The sequence below is a fragment of the Oncorhynchus tshawytscha genome, linkage group LG25 (assembly GCF_018296145.1).
Source record: "Oncorhynchus tshawytscha isolate Ot180627B linkage group LG25, Otsh_v2.0, whole genome shotgun sequence".
NCBI lineage: Eukaryota > Metazoa > Chordata > Actinopteri > Salmoniformes > Salmonidae > Oncorhynchus > Oncorhynchus tshawytscha.
The window spans coordinates 47,021,465-47,041,091 of NC_056453.1; positions in this window are offsets into that span (position 1 = coordinate 47,021,465).

Here is a 19,627-nt window from a genome sequence, read left to right on the forward strand (position 1 = left end):
TCGATAGATCTAGCTGTCAGGCCTGTATCAAGCTAGATCTCCCATTTGTCGTCATTGTCCCCTCATCTCTGCATGCCTTGTTTTGCTCCTCTTATGATTTTACAGCTGTTGAATCTTAATTTCATCACCCTGTTGTTGCAGGAAATGCAAACTCGTAGTGTATTTGAGGTTTAGAAAGGCTTCTAAAGTTGGTCATTTCCACTTAAAAATGTCAGACTTGATATGCCCTAACTAAAATGTGCAATCATTTTAATTCGCACAATAATTCACATTTCCTGTTGCTGCAGGAGAAACTGGTCAAATTAACATCCTGCATCTGTACAAAGTTGTCTATCTCCTCCCTGTTTAAATCTGTACCGTTTTAAGTAGTATGCAAAGTGCATGTGTGCCAAGTCCTTGTCTAGTGATATTTCCAAGTGGTAAAGACAGTGTGTGACCGACATAGCTGCCTATTTCCTGTCTGGTGCACTACTTTTGACGCTACTAGGGTGCATTTTCAGACACACACACAGTGTGCTTTTTTAAAATCTTTTAGTTTCTGTCCGATAGGATCACCAACGTTTGAAGGGATAGTGATGTTGGCATTACATACATTGTTGTTGCTGATGATTTAGTGTTTTGATATCCTGTTGTGTTTTGTTCTATTTACTGTGTGTGTGTGTGTGTGTGTGTGTGTGTGTGTGTGTGTGTGTGTGTGTGTGTGTGTGTGTGTGTGTGTGTGTGTGTGTGTGTGTGTGTATTTTACTATACATTACTTGTGAGAACCAGAAGTCCTCACAATAATATTAAACCACTTTTTTTTGAGAAGTGAGGACATTTTTCCGGCCGTCACTTGTAAAAAGGCTATTTTAGGGTAAGAATGAGGGGTTAGGGTTTAGGAAGGAAACTAGCATGGATCATCCATCAGTCACTACTATTGAAGTCGTCATTCTGGTTTTTAACCATTGGAGTTGAAATTGACACATTTGTTTTCAAGTTCACTTTATGACAAGAGTGCTGTTTGAGTTTGCAACTGTATAATCTAAGAAAATATATTAGTAAATATCATTGTGCATATTTTTGTATCATCTTAATAATTCTTTGTCCTTTTTAATGTCCAACTGATCGGCAACACATTCTCCCAAACAAACCCAACATTGACAGAGTCATCGTCCCAAATGGCACCCTATTCCCTATATAGTGCACTTGGTTTTCCCAGGGCCCATAGGGAAACGCATAGGGCTCTTGTCAAAAGTAGTGCACTACAAAAGGGAATAGAGTTCCATTTGGGACGCCCCCTGTGACAGTGTCTTCTCTCATAGGTGAACCTATCCAATCGTCTCATCGTCTCATTGTCATACACTACAGATCTCTCTGTGTTGTGGTTCACCCACTTTAACTAACACCAGTGCACCCAGTTAGAATCCACTGTGTTCCTAGACAGGTACTGTCCTTCTGTCATAATAGGGTATGTCCCAAATGGAACCCTTGTCCCTGTGTAGTGCAGCACTTTAAAATGTGTTTTATCAAATATTTAACTAGGCGAGTCCAGTTAAGAACAAATTCTTATTTACAATGACGGCCTACCGAAAGGCAATAGGACGGCCTACCGAAAGGCAAAAGGATGGCCTACCAAAAGGTAAAAGGACGGCCTACCGAAAGGCAAAAGGATGGCCTACCGAAAGGCAAAAGGATGGCCTACCGAAAGGCAAAAGGATGGCCTACCAAAAGGTAAAAGGACGGCCTACCGAAAGGCAAAAGGATGGCCTACCGAAAGGCAATAGGACGGCCTACCGAAAGGCAATAGGATGGCCTACCGAAAGGCAATAGGATGGCCTACCGAAAGGCAATAGGACGGCCTACCGAAAGGCAATAGGACGGCCTACCGAAAGGCAATAGGACGGCCTCCCGAAAGGCAATAGGACCGCCTACCGAAAGGCAAATGGCCTCCTGTGGGGACGGGGATTCTAACTAAAAAATATAGGACAAGACACATATGACGACGAGAGACACCACAACACTACATAGAGACCTAAGACAACAACACAACATGACGACAAGAGAGACATAGCAACACTACATAGAGACCTAAGACAACAACACAGCACAACATGACAACAACATGGTAGCAACACAACATGACGACAAGAGAGACACCACAACACTACATAGAGACCTAAGACAACAACACAGCACAACATGACAACAACATGGTAGCAACACAACATGACGACAAGAGAGACACCACAACACTACATAGAGACCTAAGACAACAACACAGCACAACATGACAACAACACAGCATGGTAGCAGCACAACATGATGACAACATGGTAGCAACACAACATGGCAAAACAACATGACAACAACAATGTTATTCTACAACTACGTGCATATCATAATTATTGTCAATATACAAGTGATTTTAAGGATATATTACAGCCTTATGTTAAAGAAATGTATGATATTGTTTGTATTTTTGTTACAGAAAATGTGGCTTTCTTAAAGATCATTTACAGTTAGTTTCTTTAAGTGGGTTTTTTTCTTTCTTTTTTTGGTAAATTATTTTGTATTGGTTTTTCTTTTCTTATAAAATGTATGGCTAAACATATCATTATATTTAACTGTATCAATGTACCGTTTAAAACATCCTGGTTATTGTAAACATAGCCTAACATTTTAAACTGCATTATGCTTTAGAAATTGGTTCTGTTACAGTACAAGAGAGACATTTATTATTGGATGTTGATAGAATAACTGATATCAATGTAGCCCTGTCACTTAAATCATGAAATCAATTGCTTCATCTTTTGACAACGCACTGCCACATCCTATTTTGTTTATTTAATATCTGAATTTGAAACCTCAGCTATATCAATCCCATGGAGATCATTAGCTCTGATCCAGTGCCTTACATGTACATAACACCCTGGACTAGAGCTATCATTTGACATTTTTTCATTACACCTGAACAGGTTTGATTTAGTAGGCACCCCAAATCTGTAACAACCACTGTGGAAAATACCATTTTCTGTGGAAGATACCATTTTCTGTGGAAGATACCATTTTCTGTGGAAGATACCATTTTCAAATGGGGGGGAAAAAAAAAAAACAGAGAGGAGGGGCGAACCACATATTTAGGCTTAAGATCTGCAGGGGAGGCTACGATATAATGATTATCTGTTGGTCCTAGGATATGGAAATATATATGGAAATAAATAGAGAGACCTGTTAATAACAGAAATCTATCCATTTTCCCTGGGAATGTGCATCAGAATAATATTATAGAGCTTACAAACCCCTTCTATTGGATGAAGACATGGCTGGAATATTAACATATCTTAATCAAACAGTTCGCTGGCCTGTGGAAAAAAATCACTTCATGGTATTTTCGTTCCCCTTCTCTGTAATATCCACAGTACCAGTCAAAAGTTTGGACACATCTACTCATTCCAGGGTTTTTCTTTATTTTTTACTATTTTCTACATTGTAGAATAATAGTGAAGACATCAACACTATGAAATAACACATATGGAATCATGTAGTAACCAAAAAAGAGCTAAACAAAATCAAAATATATGTTATATTCTTTAAGGTAGCCACACTTTGCCTTGATGACAGCTTTTCACACCTGTGGCATTTTCCTTCTTATTAATACGTTTGAGCCAATCAGTTGTGTTGTGACAAGGGGAGGGGGGGTATACAGAAGATAGTATTTTACCAAATAGTGATAAGTCCATATTATGGCAAGAACAGCTCAAATAAGCAAAGAGAAACGACAGTCCATCATTACTTTTAAGACATAAAGGTCAGTCAACTTTGAAAGTGTCTTCAAGTGCAGTCACAAAAACCATCAAGCGCTATGATGGAACTGGCTCTCATGAGGACCGGCACAGCAATGGAAGACACAGAGGATACGTTCATTAGAGTTTCCAGCCTCAGAAATTGCAGCCCAAATAAATGCTTCACAGAGTTCAATTAACAGACACGTCTCAACATCAACTGTTCAGAGGAGACTGCGTGAATCAGGCCTTCATGGTTGAATTGCAGTAAAGAAACCACTACTAAAGGACCCCAATAAGAAGAAGAGACTTGCTTGGGCCAAGAAACATGAGAAATGGACATTAGACCTGTGGAAATCTGTCTGATGAATCCAAATTTGAGATTTTTGGTTCCAACCACCGTGTTGAAACCAAGATGTGATGGTGTGATGGTGTGACGGTGTGATGGTGCTTTGCTGGTGACACTGTCAGATTTTTGGTTTCAACCACCGTGTCTTTGTGAGACGCAGAGTAGGTGAACGGATGATTTCCGCATGTGTGGTTCCCACCATGAAGCATGGAGGAGGAGGTGTTAAATCCCCGAGCTGACAAGGTACAAATCTGTCATTCTGCCCCTGAACAAGGCAGTTAACCCACTGTTCCTAGGCCGTCATTGAAAATGAGAATGTGTTCTTAACTGACTTGCCTAGTTCAATGAAGGTAAAATAAATAAATACCTCTGACCCATTGGTTCTTCTTCTGGATTGTAAATATGCCTCAAATTGAGGCTCAGCCATACTATATACCATATAACTGATAAAATAGTCAGGATACGTTATGTTCATTTGATTTAAAAACAGTAACGTGCTGTAAATAATTTGTTAAAAACACTAACCAAATTTCCATCCACAATTTTTTATGCAAAGTAAACTTGGAGTCACGTGATGATATGGTGAGTGGTCCTCCCACTACGGCTCGGGGAACCAGGCAGTTCATTCGCCCAAGGCCAGCAGATAGTGGGTGATATTGAGTCGTTTCCATCTTACCGTCCAAACGGTAAGCCATTAAATCTAGTTAAGGAGAAAATCGATGCCTTTGTAGTCTGAATGGAGAATGTTACTAACTGGCCCACGGTATGAGTGTATTGCCGGCTGCATACAATGAGTTTGCACGGTCAGATGAAACCATCAATATCAGATTAATATCGCCATCTGCCGGCCTTTGGGCTAGCAGTTTATTAGGCTCCAGATGAAATCAGTTATGATGAACTTCACAGGGTGGTGAAAGTACACGGAGATGAGCTTGATGCAGTCTTATTCTGGTGACATGATGATCCATGCTTTACTGCCGTTTGACCAAATGGTGAGGGTAAGTGTAACAGTATAACTTTATACCGTCCCCTCGCGCAAACCAGGGACCCTCTGCACACATCAACAACAGTCACCCACGAAGCATCGTTACCCATCGCTCCACAAAAGCCACGGCCCTTGCAAAGCAAGCGGAACCACTACTTCAAGGTCTCAGAACAAGTGACGTCACCGATTGAAACGCTATTTAGCGCCGCACCGCTAACTAAGCTAGCCGTTTCACATCCGTTACATAGGCAACAACACATCTGCCACACTGACCCTCAACACAGGGGGCCCCTCAGGGGTGCGTGCTCAGTCCCCCTCCTGTACTCCCTGTTCACCCACGACTTCGTGGCCACGCACGACTCCAACATCATCATTAAGTTTGTCGAGGACGCGATGACGATCACCGACAACGATGAGACAGCCTACAGCGAGGTGGTCAGAGATCTGGCAGTGTGGTGGCAGGACAACAACCTCTCCCTCAACGATGAGACAGCCTACAGCGAGGTGGTCAGAGATCTGGCAGTGTGGTGCCAGGACAACAACCTCTCCCTCAACGATGAGACAGCCTACAGCGAGGTGGTCAGAGATCTGGCAGTGTGGTGGCAGGACAACAACCTCTCCCTCAACGATGAGACAGCCTACAGCGAGGTGGTCAGAGATCTGGCAGTGTGGTGGCAGGACAACAACCTCTCCCTCAACGATGAGACAGCCTACAGCGAGGTGGTCAGAGATCTGGCAGTGTGGTGCCAGGTCAACAACCTCTCCCTCAACGATGAGACAGCCTACAGCGAGGTGGTCAGAGATCTGGCAGTGTGGTGGCAGGACAACAACCTCTCCCTCAACGATGAGACAGCCTACAGCGAGGTGGTCAGAGATCTGGCAGTGTGGTGGCAGGACAACAACCTCTCCCTCAACGATGAGACAGCCTACAGCGAGGTGGTCAGAGATCTGGCAGTGTGGTGGCAGGACAACAACCTCTCCCTCAACGATGAGACAGCCTACAGCGAGGTGGTCAGAGATCTGGCAGTGTGGTGGCAGGACAACAACCTCTCCTCAACGATGAGACAGCCTACAGCGAGGTGGTCAGAGATCTGGCAGTGTGGTGCCAGGTCAACAACCTCTCCCTCAACGATGAGACAGCCTACAGCGAGGTGGTCAGAGATCTGGCAGTGTGGTGCCAGGTCAACAACCTCTCCCTCAACGATGAGACAGCCTACAGCGAGGTGGTCAGAGATCTGGCAGTGTGGTGCCAGGTCAACAACCTCTCCCTCAACGATGAGACAGCCTACAGCGAGGTGGTCAGAGATCTGGCAGTGTGGTGCCAGGTCAACAACCTCTCCCTCAACGATGAGACAGCCTACAGCGAGGTGGTCAGAGATCTGGCAGTGTGGTGCCAGGTCAACAACCTCTCCCTCACCGATGAGACAGCCTACAGCGAGGTGGTCAGAGATCTGGCAGTGTGGTGGCCAGGTCAACAACCTCTCCCTCAACGATGAGACAGCCTACAGCGAGGTGGTCAGAGATCTGGCAGTGTGGTGGCAGGACAACAACCTCTCCCTCAACGATGAGACAGCCTACAGCGAGGTGGTCAGAGATCTGGCAGTGTGGTGGCAGGACAACAACCTCTCCCTCAACGATGAGACAGCCTACAGCGAGGTGGTCAGAGATCTGGCAGTGTGGTGGCAGGACAACAACCTCTCCCTCAACGATGAGACAGCCTACAGCGAGGTGGTCAGAGATCTGGCAGTGTGGTGGCAGGTCAACAACCTCTCCCTCAACGATGAGACAGCCTACAGCGAGGTGGTCAGAGATCTGGCAGTGTGGTGCCAGGTCAACAACCTCTCCCTCAACGATGAGACAGCCTACAGCGAGGTGGTCAGAGATCTGGCAGTGTGGTGGCAGGACAACAACCTCTCCCTCAACGATGAGACAGCCTACAGCGAGGTGGTCAGAGATCTGGCAGTGTGGTGCCAGGTCAACAACCTCTCCCTCAACGATGAGACAGCCTACAGCGAGGTGGTCAGAGATCTGGCAGTGTGGTGGCAGGACAACAACCTCTCCCTCAACGATGAGACAGCCTACAGCGAGGTGGTCAGAGATCTGGCAGTGTGGTGGCAGGACAACAACCTCTCCCTCAACGATGAGACAGCCTACAGCGAGGTGGTCAGAGATCTGGCAGTGTGGTGCCAGGTCAACAACCTCTCCCTCAACGATGAGACAGCCTACAGCGAGTTGGTCAGAGATCTGGCAGTGTGGTGCCAGGTCAACAACCTCTCCCTCAACGATGAGACAGCCTACAGCGAGGTGGTCAGAGATCTGGCAGTGTGGTGGCAGGACAACAACCTCTCCCTCAACGATGAGACAGCCTACAGCGAGGTGGTCAGAGATCTGGCAGTGTGGTGCCAGGTCAACAACCTCTCCCTCAACGATGAGACAGCCTACAGCGAGGTGGTCAGAGATCTGGCAGTGTGGTGCCAGGTCAACAACCTCTCCCTCAACGATGAGACAGCCTACAGCGAGGTGGTCAGAGATCTGGCAGTGTGGTGCCAGGTCAACAACCTCTCCCTCAACGATGAGACAGCCTACAGCGAGGTGGTCAGAGATCTGGCAGTGTGGTGCCAGGTCAACAACCTCTCCCTCAACGATGAGACAGCCTACAGCGAGGTGGTCAGAGATCTGGCAGTGTGGTGGCAGGACAACAACCTCTCCCTCAACGATGAGACAGCCTACAGCGAGGTGGTCAGAGATCTGGCAGTGTGGTGGCAGGACAACAACCTCTCCCTCAACGATGAGACAGCCTACAGCGAGGTGGTCAGAGATCTGGCAGTGTGGTGGCAGGACAACAACCTCTCCCTCAACGATGAGACAGCCTACAGCGAGGTGGTCAGAGATCTGGCAGTGTGGTGCCAGGTCAACAACCTCTCCCTCAACGATGAGACAGCCTACAGCGAGGTGGTCAGAGATCTGGCAGTGTGGTGCCAGGTCAACAACCTCTCCCTCAACGATGAGACAGCCTACAGCGAGGTGGTCAGAGATCTGGCAGTGTGGTGCCAGGTCAACAACCTCTCCCTCAACGATGAGACAGCCTACAGCGAGGTGGTCAGAGATCTGGCAGTGTGGTGCCAGGTCAACAACCTCTCCCTCAACGATGAGACAGCCTACAGCGAGGTGGTCAGAGATCTGGCAGTGTGGTGGCAGGACAACAACCTCTCCCTCAACGATGAGACAGCCTACAGCGAGGTGGTCAGAGATCTGGCAGTGTGGTGCCAGGTCAACAACCTCTCCCTCAACGATGAGACAGCCTACAGCGAGGTGGTCAGAGATCTGGCAGTGTGGTGCCAGGACAACAACCTCTCCCTCAACGATGAGACAGCCTACAGCGAGGTGGTCAGAGATCTGGCAGTGTGGTGGCAGGACAACAACCTCTCCCTCAACGATGAGACAGCCTACAGCGAGGTGGTCAGAGATCTGGCAGTGTGGTGCCAGGTCAACAACCTCTCCCTCAACAATGAGACAGCCTACAGCGAGGTGGTCAGAGATCTGGCAGTGTGGTGCCAGGTCAACAACCTCTCCCTCAACGATGAGACAGCCTACAGCGAGGTGGTCAGAGATCTGGCAGTGTGGTGGCAGGACAACAACCTCTCCCTCAACGATGAGACAGCCTACAGCGAGGTGGTCAGAGATCTGGCAGTGTGGTGCCAGGTCAACAACCTCTCCCTCAACGATGAGACAGCCTACAGCGAGTTGGTCAGAGATCTGGCAGTGTGGTGCCAGGTCAACAACCTCTCCCTCAACGATGAGACAGCCTACAGCGAGGTGGTCAGAGATCTGGCAGTGTGGTGCCAGGACAACAACCTCTCCCTCAACGATGAGACAGCCTACAGCGAGGTGGTCAGAGATCTGGCAGTGTGGTGCCAGGTCAACAACCTCTCCCTCAACGATGAGACAGCCTACAGCGAGGTGGTCAGAGATCTGGCAGTGTGGTGCCAGGTCAACAACCTCTCCCTCAACGATGAGACAGCCTACAGCGAGGTGGTCAGAGATCTGGCAGTGTGGTGCCAGGTCAACAACCTCTCCCTCAACGATGAGACAGCCTACAGCGAGGTGGTCAGAGATCTGGCAGTGTGGTGCCAGGTCAACAACCTCTCCCTCAACGATGAGACAGCCTACAGCGAGGTGGTCAGAGATCTGGCAGTGTGGTGGCAGGACAACAACCTCTCCCTCAACGATGAGACAGCCTACAGCGAGGTGGTCAGAGATCTGGCAGTGTGGTGGCAGGACAACAACCTCTCCCTCAACGATGAGACAGCCTACAGCGAGGTGGTCAGAGATCTGGCAGTGTGGTGCCAGGTCAACAACCTCTCCCTCAACGATGAGACAGCCTACAGCGAGGTGGTCAGAGATCTGGCAGTGTGGTGCCAGGTCAACAACCTCTCCCTCAACGATGAGACAGCCTACAGCGAGGTGGTCAGAGATCTGGCAGTGTGGTGCCAGGTCAACAACCTCTCCCTCAACGATGAGACAGCCTACAGCGAGGTGGTCAGAGATCTGGCAGTGTGGTGCCAGGTCAACAACCTCTCCCTCAACGATGAGACAGCCTACAGCGAGGTGGTCAGAGATCTGGCAGTGTGGTGGCAGGACAACAACCTCTCCCTCAACGATGAGACAGCCTACAGCGAGGTGGTCAGAGATCTGGCAGTGTGGTGGCAGGACAACAACCTCTCCCTCAACGATGAGACAGCCTACAGCGAGGTGGTCAGAGATCTGGCAGTGTGGTGCCAGGTCAACAACCTCTCCCTCAACGATGAGACAGCCTACAGCGAGGTGGTCAGAGATCTGGCAGTGTGGTGCCAGGTCAACAACCTCTCCCTCAACGATGAGACAGCCTACAGCGAGGTGGTCAGAGATCTGGCAGTGTGGTGCCAGGTCAACAACCTCTCCCTCAACGATGAGACAGCCTACAGCGAGGTGGTCAGAGATCTGGCAGTGTGGTGCCAGGTCAACAACCTCTCCCTCAACGATGAGACAGCCTACAGCGAGGTGGTCAGAGATCTGGCAGTGTGGTGCCAGGTCAACAACCTCTCCCTCAACGATGAGACAGCCTACAGCGAGGTGGTCAGAGATCTGGCAGTGTGGTGCCAGGTCAACAACCTCTCCCTCAACGATGAGACAGCCTACAGCGAGGTGGTCAGAGATCTGGCAGTGTGGTGCCAGGTCAACAACCTCTCCCTCAACGATGAGACAGCCTACAGCGAGGTGGTCAGAGATCTGGCAGTGTGGTGCCAGGTCAACAACCTCTCCCTCAACGATGAGACAGCCTACAGCGAGGTGGTCAGAGATCTGGCAGTGTGGTGCCAGGTCAACAACCTCTCCCTCAACGATGAGACAGCCTACAGCGAGGTGGTCAGAGATCTGGCAGTGTGGTGCCAGGTCAACAACCTCTCCCTCAACGATGAGACAGCCTACAGCGAGGTGGTCAGAGATCTGGCAGTGTGGTGGCAGGACAACAACCTCTCCCTCAACGATGAGACAGCCTACAGCGAGGTGGTCAGAGATCTGGCAGTGTGGTGGCAGGACAACAACCTCTCCCTCAACGATGAGACAGCCTACAGCGAGGTGGTCAGAGATCTGGCAGTGTGGTGCCAGGACAACAACCTCTCCCTCAACGATGAGACAGCCTACAGCGAGGTGGTCAGAGATCTGGCAGTGTGGTGCCAGGTCAACAACCTCTCCCTCAACGATGAGACAGCCTACAGCGAGGTGGTCAGAGATCTGGCAGTGTGGTGCCAGGTCAACAACCTCTCCCTCAACGATGAGACAGCCTACAGCGAGGTGGTCAGAGATCTGGCAGTGTGGTGCCAGGTCAACAACCTCTCCCTCAACGATGAGACAGCCTACAGCGAGGTGGTCAGAGATCTGGCAGTGTGGTGCCAGGTCAACAACCTCTCCCTCAACGATGAGACAGCCTACAGCGAGGTGGTCAGAGATCTGGCAGTGTGGTGCCAGGTCAACAACCTCTCCCTCAACGATGAGACAGCCTACAGCGAGGTGGTCAGAGATCTGGCAGTGTGGTGCCAGGTCAACAACCTCTCCTCAACGATGAGACAGCCTACAGCGAGGTGGTCAGAGATCTGGCAGTGTGGTGCCAGGTCAACAACCTCTCCCTCAACGATGAGACAGCCTACAGCGAGGTGGTCAGAGATCTGGCAGTGTGGTGGCAGGACAACAACCTCTCCCTCAACGATGAGACAGCCTACAGCGAGGTGGTCAGAGATCTGGCAGTGTGGTGGCAGGACAACAACCTCTCCCTCAACGATGAGACAGCCTACAGCGAGGTGGTCAGAGATCTGGCAGTGTGGTGGCAGGACAACAACCTCTCCCTCAACGATGAGACAGCCTACAGCGAGGTGGTCAGAGATCTGGCAGTGTGGTGGCAGGACAACAACCTCTCCCTCAACGATGAGACAGCCTACAGCGAGGTGGTCAGAGATCTGGCAGTGTGGTGCCAGGTCAACAACCTCTCCCTCAACGATGAGACAGCCTACAGCGAGGTGGTCAGAGATCTGGCAGTGTGGTGCCAGGTCAACAACCTCTCCCTCAACGATGAGACAGCCTACAGCGAGGTGGTCAGAGATCTGGCAGTGTGGTGCCAGGTCAACAACCTCTCCCTCAACGATGAGACAGCCTACAGCGAGGTGGTCAGAGATCTGGCAGTGTGGTGCCAGGTCAACAACCTCTCCCTCAACGATGAGACAGCCTACAGCGAGGTGGTCAGAGATCTGGCAGTGTGGTGCCAGGTCAACAACCTCTCCTCAACGATGAGACAGCCTACAGCGAGGTGGTCAGAGATCTGGCAGTGTGGTGCCAGGTCAACAACCTCTCCCTCAACGATGAGACAGCCTACAGCGAGGTGGTCAGAGATCTGGCAGTGTGGTGCCAGGTCAACAACCTCTCCCTCAACGATGAGACAGCCTACAGCGAGGTGGTCAGAGATCTGGCAGTGTGGTGCCAGGTCAACAACCTCTCCCTCAACGATGAGACAGCCTACAGCGAGGTGGTCAGAGATCTGGCAGTGTGGTGCCAGGTCAACAACCTCTCCCTCAACGATGAGACAGCCTACAGCGAGGTGGTCAGAGATCTGGCAGTGTGGTGCCAGGTCAACAACCTCTCCCTCAACGATGAGACAGCCTACAGCGAGGTGGTCAGAGATCTGGCAGTGTGGTGCCAGGTCAACAACCTCTCCCTCAACGATGAGACAGCCTACAGCGAGGTGGTCAGAGATCTGGCAGTGTGGTGCCAGGTCAACAACCTCTCCCTCAACGATGAGACAGCCTACAGCGAGGTGGTCAGAGATCTGGCAGTGTGGTGCCAGGTCAACAACCTCTCCCTCAACGATGAGACAGCCTACAGCGAGGTGGTCAGAGATCTGGCAGTGTGGTGCCAGGTCAACAACCTCTCCCTCAACGATGAGACAGCCTACAGCGAGGTGGTCAGAGATCTGGCAGTGTGGTGCCAGGTCAACAACCTCTCCCTCAACGATGAGACAGCCTACAGCGAGGTGGTCAGAGATCTGGCAGTGTGGTGGCAGGACAACAACCTCTCCCTCAACGATGAGACAGCCTACAGCGAGGTGGTCAGAGATCTGGCAGTGTGGTGGCAGGACAACAACCTCTCCCTCAACGATGAGACAGCCTACAGCGAGGTGGTCAGAGATCTGGCAGTGTGGTGCCAGGTCAACAACCTCTCCCTCAACGATGAGACAGCCTACAGCGAGGTGGTCAGAGATCTGGCAGTGTGGTGCCAGGTCAACAACCTCTCCCTCAACGATGAGACAGCCTACAGCGAGGTGGTCAGAGATCTGGCAGTGTGGTGCCAGGTCAACAACCTCTCCCTCAACGATGAGACAGCCTACAGCGAGGTGGTCAGAGATCTGGCAGTGTGGTGCCAGGTCAACAACCTCTCCCTCAACGATGAGACAGCCTACAGCGAGGTGGTCAGAGATCTGGCAGTGTGGTGCCAGGTCAACAACCTCTCCCTCAACGATGAGACAGCCTACAGCGAGGTGGTCAGAGATCTGGCAGTGTGGTGCCAGGTCAACAACCTCTCCCTCAACGATGAGACAGCCTACAGCGAGGTGGTCAGAGATCTGGCAGTGTGGTGCCAGGTCAACAACCTCTCCCTCAACGATGAGACAGCCTACAGCGAGGTGGTCAGAGATCTGGCAGTGTGGTGCCAGGTCAACAACCTCTCCCTCAACGATGAGACAGCCTACAGCGAGGTGGTCAGAGATCTGGCAGTGTGGTGCCAGGTCAACAACCTCTCCCTCAACGATGAGACAGCCTACAGCGAGGTGGTCAGAGATCTGGCAGTGTGGTGCCAGGTCAACAACCTCTCCCTCAACGATGAGACAGCCTACAGCGAGGTGGTCAGAGATCTGGCAGTGTGGTGGCAGGACAACAACCTCTCCCTCAACGATGAGACAGCCTACAGCGAGGTGGTCAGAGATCTGGCAGTGTGGTGCCAGGTCAACAACCTCTCCCTCAACGATGAGACAGCCTACAGCGAGGTGGTCAGAGATCTGGCAGTGTGGTGCCAGGTCAACAACCTCTCCCTCAACGATGAGACAGCCTACAGCGAGGTGGTCAGAGATCTGGCAGTGTGGTGCCAGGTCAACAACCTCTCCCTCAACGATGAGACAGCCTACAGCGAGGTGGTCAGAGATCTGGCAGTGTGGTGCCAGGACAACAACCTCTCCCTCAACGATGAGACAGCCTACAGCGAGGTGGTCAGAGATCTGGCAGTGTGGTGGCAGGACAACAACCTCTCCCTCAACGATGAGACAGCCTACAGCGAGGTGGTCAGAGATCTGGCAGTGTGGTGGCAGGACAACAACCTCTCCCTCAACGATGAGACAGCCTACAGCGAGGTGGCCAGAGATCTGGCAGTGTGGTGCCAGGTCAACAACCTCTCCCTCAACGATGAGACAGCCTACAGCGAGGTGGTCAGAGATCTGGCAGTGTGGTGCCAGGTCAACAACCTCTCCCTCAACGATGAGACAGCCTACAGCGAGGTGGTCAGAGATCTGGCAGTGTGGTGCCAGGTCAACAACCTCTCCCTCAACGATGAGACAGCCTACAGCGAGGTGGTCAGAGATCTGGCAGTGTGGTGGCAGGACAACAACCTCTCCCTCAACGATGAGACAGCCTACAGCGAGGTGGTCAGAGATCTGGCAGTGTGGTGCCAGGACAACAACCTCTCCCTCAACGATGAGACAGCCTACAGCGAGGTGGTCAGAGATCTGGCAGTGTGGTGCCAGGTCAACAACCTCTCCCTCAACGATGAGACAGCCTACAGCGAGGTGGTCAGAGATCTGGCAATGTGGTGGCAGGACAACAACCTCTCCCTCAACGATGAGACAGCCTACAGCGAGGTGGTCAGAGATCTGGCAGTGTGGTGGCAGGACAACAACCTCTCCCTCAACGATGAGACAGCCTACAGCGAGGTGGTCAGAGATCTGGCAGTGTGGTGGCAGGACAACAACCTCTCCCTCAACGATGAGACAGCCTACAGCGAGGTGGTCAGAGATCTGGCAGTGTGGTGCCAGGTCAACAACCTCTCCCTCAACGATGAGACAGCCTACAGCGAGGTGGTCAGAGATCTGGCAGTGTGGTGCCAGGACAACAACCTCTCCCTCAACGATGAGACAGCCTACAGCGAGGTGGTCAGAGATCTGGCAGTGTGGTGCCAGGTAAACAACCTCTACCTCAACGATGAGACAGCCTACAGCGAGTTGGTCAGAGATCTGGCAGTGTGGTGCCAGGTCAACAACCTCTCCCTCAACGATGAGACAGCCTACAGCGAGGTGGTCAGAGATCTGGCAGTGTGGTGGCAGGACAACAACCTCTCCCTCAACGATGAGACAGCCTACAGCGAGGTGGTCAGAGATCTGGCAGTGTGGTGGCAGGACAACAACCTCTCCCTCAACGATGAGACAGCCTACAGCGAGGTGGTCAGAGATCTGGCAGTGTGGTGCCAGGACAACAACCTCTCCCTCAACGATGAGACAGCCTACAGCGAGGTGGTCAGAGATCTGGCAGTGTGGTGCCAGGTCAACAACCTCTCCCTCAACGATGAGACAGCCTACAGCGAGGTGGTCAGAGATCTGGCAGTGTGGTGCCAGGTCAACAACCTCTCCCTCAACGATGAGACAGCCTACAGCGAGGTGGTCAGAGATCTGGCAGTGTGGTGCCAGGTCAACAACCTCTCCCTCAACGATGAGACAGCCTACAGCGAGGTGGTCAGAGATCTGGCAGTGTGGTGCCAGGTCAACAACCTCTCCCTCAACGATGAGACAGCCTACAGCGAGGTGGTCAGAGATCTGGCAGTGTGGTGCCAGGTCAGCAACCTCTCCCTCAACGATGAGACAGCCTACAGCGAGGTGGTCAGAGATCTGGCAGTGTGGTGCCAGGACAACAACCTCTCCCTCAACGATGAGACAGCCTACAGCGAGGTGGTCAGAGATCTGGCAGTGTGGTGGCAGGACAACAACCTCTCCCTCAACGATGAGACAGCCTACAGCGAGGTGGTCAGAGATCTGGCAGTGTGGTGCCAGGTCAACAACCTCTCCCTCAACGATGAGACAGCCTACAGCGAGGTGGTCAGAGATCTGGCAGTGTGGTGCCAGGTCAACAACCTCTCCCTCAACGATGAGACAGCCTACAGCGAGGTGGTCAGAGATCTGGCAGTGTGGTGCCAGGTCAACAACCTCTCCCTCAACGATGAGACAGCCTACAGCGAGGTGGTCAGAGATCTGGCAGTGTGGTGCCAGGTCAACAACCTCTCCCTCAACGATGAGACAGCCTACAGCGAGGTGGTCAGAGATCTGGCAGTGTGGTGCCAGGTCAACAACCTCTCCCTCAACGATGAGACAGCCTACAGCGAGGTGGTCAGAGATCTGGCAGTGTGGTGCCAGGTCAACAACCTCTCCCTCAACGATGAGACAGCCTACAGCGAGGTGGTCAGAGATCTGGCAGTGTGGTGCCAGGTCAACAACCTCTCCCTCAACGATGAGACAGCCTACAGCGAGGTGGTCAGAGATCTGGCAGTGTGGTGCCAGGTCAACAACCTCTCCCTCAACGATGAGACAGCCTACAGCGAGGTGGTCAGAGATCTGGCAGTGTGGTGCCAGGTCAACAACCTCTCCCTCAACGATGAGACAGCCTACAGCGAGGTGGTCAGAGATCTGGCAGTGTGGTGGCAGGACAACAACCTCTCCCTCAACGATGAGACAGCCTACAGCGAGGTGGTCAGAGATCTGGCAGTGTGGTGGCAGGACAACAACCTCTCCTCAACGATGAGACAGCCTACAGCGAGGTGGTCAGAGATCTGGCAGTGTGGTGCCAGGTCAACAACCTCTCCCTCAACGATGAGACAGCCTACAGCGAGGTGGTCAGAGATCTGGCAGTGTGGTGCCAGGACAACAACCTCTCCCTCAACGATGAGACAGCCTACAGCGAGGTGGTCAGAGATCTGGCAGTGTGGTGGCAGGACAACAACCTCTCCCTCAACGATGAGACAGCCTACAGCGAGGTGGTCAAAGATCTGGCAGTGTGGTGCCAGGACAACAACCTCTCCCTCAACGATGAGACAGCCTACAGCGAGGTGGTCAGAGATCTGGCAGTGTGGTGCCAGGTCAACAACCTCTCCCTCAACGATGAGACAGCCTACAGCGAGGTGGTCAGAGATCTGGCAGTGTGGTGCCAGGTCAACAACCTCTCCCTCAACGATGAGACAGCCTACAGCGAGGTGGTCAGAGATCTGGCAGTGTGGTGCCAGGACAGCAACCTCTCCCTCAACGATGAGACAGCCTACAGCGAGGTGGTCAGAGATCTGGCAGTGTGGTGGCAGGACAACAACCTCTCCCTCAACGATGAGACAGCCTACAGCGAGGTGGTCAGAGATCTGGCAGTGTGGTGGCAGGACAACAACCTCTCCCTCAACGATGAGACAGCCTACAGCGAGGTGGTCAGAGATCTGGCAGTGTGGTGCCAGGTCAACAACCTCTCCTCAACGATGAGACAGCCTACAGCGAGGTGGTCAGAGATCTGGCAGTGTGGTGCCAGGTCAACAACCTCTCCCTCAACGATGAGACAGCCTACAGCGAGGTGGTCAGAGATCTGGCAGTGTGGTGCCAGGTCAACAACCTCTCCCTCAACGATGAGACAGCCTACAGCGAGGTGGTCAGAGATCTGGCAGTGTGGTGCCAGGACAACAACCTCTCCCTCAACGATGAGACAGCCTACAGCGAGGTGGTCAGAGATCTGGCAGTGTGGTGGCAGGACAACAACCTCTCCCTCAACGATGAGACAGCCTACAGCGAGGTGGTCAGAGATCTGGCAGTGTGGTGCCAGGTCAACAACCTCTCCCTCAACGATGAGACAGCCTACAGCGAGGTGGTCAGAGATCTGGCAGTGTGGTGCCAGGTCAACAACCTCTCCCTCAACGATGAGACAGCCTACAGCGAGGTGGTCAGAGATCTGGCAGTGTGGTGCCAGGTCAACAACCTCTCCCTCAACGATGAGACAGCCTACAGCGAGGTGGTCAGAGATCTGGCAGTGTGGTGCCAGGTCAACAACCTCTCCCTCAACGATGAGACAGCCTACAGCGAGGTGGTCAGAGATCTGGCAGTGTGGTGCCAGGTCAACAACCTCTCCCTCAACGATGAGACAGCCTACAGCGAGGTGGTCAGAGATCTGGCAGTGTGGTGCCAGGTCAACAACCTCTCCCTCAACGATGAGACAGCCTACAGCGAGGTGGTCAGAGATCTGGCAGTGTGGTGCCAGGTCAACAACCTCTCCCTCAACGATGAGACAGCCTACAGCGAGGTGGTCAGAGATCTGGCAGTGTGGTGCCAGGTCAACAACCTCTCCCTCAACGATGAGACAGCCTACAGCGAGGTGGTCAGAGATCTGGCAGTGTGGTGCCAGGTCAACAACCTCTCCCTCAACGATGAGACAGCCTACAGCGAGGTGGTCAGAGATCTGGCAGTGTGGTGCCAGGTCAACAACCTCTCCCTCAACGATGAGACAGCCTACAGCGAGGTGGTCAGAGATCTGGCAGTGTGGTGCCAGGTCAACAACCTCTCCCTCAACGATGAGACAGCCTACAGCGAGGTGGTCAGAGATCTGGCAGTGTGGTGCCAGGTCAACAACCTCTCCCTCAACGATGAGACAGCCTACAGCGAGGTGGTCAGAGATCTGGCAGTGTGGTGCCAGGTCAACAACCTCTCCCTCAACGATGAGACAGCCTACAGCGAGGTGGTCAGAGATCTGGCAGTGTGGTGCCAGGTCAACAACCTCTCCCTCAACGATGAGACAGCCTACAGCGAGGTGGTCAGAGATCTGGCAGTGTGGTGCCAGGTCAACAACCTCTCCCTCAACGATGAGACAGCCTACAGCGAGGTGGTCAGAGATCTGGCAGTGTGGTGCCAGGTCAACAACCTCTCCCTCAACGATGAGACAGCCTACAGCGAGGTGGTCAGAGATCTGGCAGTGTGGTGCCAGGTCAACAACCTCTCCCTCAACGATGAGACAGCCTACAGCGAGGTGGTCAGAGATCTGGCAGTGTGGTGCCAGGTCAACAACCTCTCCCTCAACGATGAGACAGCCTACAGCGAGGTGGTCAGAGATCTGGCAGTGTGGTGCCAGGTCAACAACCTCTCCCTCAACGATGAGACAGCCTACAGCGAGGTGGTCAGAGATCTGGCAGTGTGGTGCCAGGTCAACAACCTCTCCCTCAACGATGAGACAGCCTACAGCGAGGTGGTCAGAGATCTGGCAGTGTGGTGCCAGGTCAACAACCTCTCCCTCAACGATGAGACAGCCTACAGCGAGGTGGTCAGAGATCTGGCAGTGTGGTGCCAGGTCAACAACCTCTCCCTCAACGATGAGACAGCCTACAGCGAGGTGGTCAGAGATCTGGCAGTGTGGTGCCAGGTCAACAACCTCTCCCTCAACGATGAGACAGCCTACAGCGAGGTGGTCAGAGATCTGGCAGTGTGGTGCCAGGTCAACAACCTCTCCCTCAACGATGAGACAGCCTACAGCGAGGTGGTCAGAGATCTGGCAGTGTGGTGCCAGGTCAACAACCTCTCCCTCAACGATGAGACAGCCTACAGCGAGGTGGTCAGAGATCTGGCAGTGTGGTGCCAGGTCAACAACCTCTCCCTCAACGATGAGACAGCCTACAGCGAGGTGGTCAGAGATCTGGCAGTGTGGTGCCAGGTCAACAACCTCTCCCTCAACGATGAGACAGCCTACAGCGAGGTGGTCAGAGATCTGGCAGTGTGGTGCCAGGACAACAACCTCTCCCTCAACGATGAGACAGCCTACAGCGAGGTGGTCAGAGATCTGGCAGTGTGGTGGCAGGACAACAACCTCTCCCTCAACGATGAGACAGCCTACAGCGAGGTGGTCAGAGATCTGGCAGTGTGGTGCCAGGTCAACAACCTCTCCCTCAACGATGAGACAGCCT